Raw genomic sequence first — 1,682 nt, 5'->3', positions numbered from 1 at the left:
TGAGGTGCAGAAGGACTGTTGCAGAGAGCAGAGTTTAAAGACTTGTGGCAGAAGGACTGTTACAGAGGAGACATTGGAGACCTGTTTTCAGAAGTACCTTACAGAGAATAGAATTTGGAGACTGAGGTGCAAAAGGACTGTTACATAGAGCAGAGTTTAAAGACTTGGGTGCAGAAGGATCGATGCAGAGAGCAGACGTTGGTGACTGGGGTGCAGATGGACTGGATAAAGAGAGCAGAGTTTGGAGACTGCGGTGCAGAAGGACTGATGCAGAGAGCAGAGGTTGGAGACTGAGGTGCAGAAAGATTGTTGTAGAGAGCAGAGGTTTTAGACTGTGATGTAGATGGACTGTTGCAGAGAGCAGAGGTTAGAGACTGGGGTGCAGAAGGTCTTTTACAGATAGCAGAGTCTGAAAATTGAGGTGCAAAATAACTGTTACAGAGAGCAGAGTTTGGAGACTGGGTTGCAGAAGGATTCTACATAGAGCAGAGAATGAAGTCTGGGGTTCAGAAGGACTGTTGCAGAGAGGGAGGTTGCAGACTGAGTTGCAGAAGGACGGTTACAGAGGGCAGAGCTTGGAGACTGTGGTTCAAAACGACTGATACAGAAAGCAGAGTTTGGATACTGGGGTGCATTAGGACCCTTACAGAAAACAGAGGTTTGAGACTGTGGAACAGAAGGACTGTTACAGAGAGTAGAAGTTGGAGTCTGGGGTGCATAAGAACCAATGTCGAGAACAGAGTTTGGAGACTGGCGTGCAGAAGAACCGTTGGGGCAATCAGAGTATGGGAGACTGGGATGTAGAAGAACTGTTGCAGAGAGCAGTTGATTGGAGACTGAGTTACAGAAGGACTGTTACAGAGAGCAGAGGTTTGAAAGTGGGTGCAGATGGATTATTGCAGGAGAGCAGAGTTTTCAGACTGAGGTACAGAAGAACTGTTGCAGGAAGCAGATGTTGGAGACTGGGGTTCACAAGGACTGTTGCAGCTAGCAGAGGTTTCAGACTGGAGTGCAGAAGGATTGTTGCAGAGAGCAGAGTTTCGAGACTGAGGTAGAGAAGGATCGTTGCAGAGAGCAGAGGTTCGAGCCTGGGATGCAGAAGGATAGTAACAGAGAGCAGAGTTTGGAGACTGGGGTGAAGAAGGACTTTTACAGAGAGCACAGGTTGGAGACTGGGGTGCAGAAGAAATGTTGCAAAGAGCAGAGGTTGGAGATTTTTTTGCAGAAGGACTGTTGCAGAAAGCAGAGGTTGGAGACTGAGGTGCAGAAGGACTGTTGCAGAGAGCAGAGTTTAAAGACTTGGTGCAGAAAGACTGTTACAGAGAGGAGACGTTGGAGAGCTGTTTTCAGAAGTACATTACAGAGAATAGAATTTGGAGACTGAGGTGCAAAAGGACTGTTACATAGAGCAGAGTTTAAAGACTTGGGTGCAGAAGGATCGATGCAGAGAGCAGACGTTGGTGACTGGGGTGCAGATGGACTGATAAAGAGAGCAGAGTTTGGAGACTGCGGTGCAGAAGGACTGTTGTAGAGAGCAGAGGTTGGAGACTGAGGTGCAGAAAGATTGTTGCGGAGAGCAGAGTTTTTGACTGTGATGTAGATGACTGTTGCAGAGAGTAAAGGTTGGATATTGGGGTCCAGAAAGAGTGTAGCAGAGAGAAGAGGTTGGAGACTAAGGTGCA

This window comes from Ictidomys tridecemlineatus, unplaced genomic scaffold, assembly GCF_052094955.1.
Source record: "Ictidomys tridecemlineatus isolate mIctTri1 unplaced genomic scaffold, mIctTri1.hap1 Scaffold_278, whole genome shotgun sequence".
Taxonomy (NCBI): Eukaryota; Metazoa; Chordata; class Mammalia; order Rodentia; family Sciuridae; genus Ictidomys; species Ictidomys tridecemlineatus.
Note: the sequence above shows the minus strand (reverse complement) of the source record.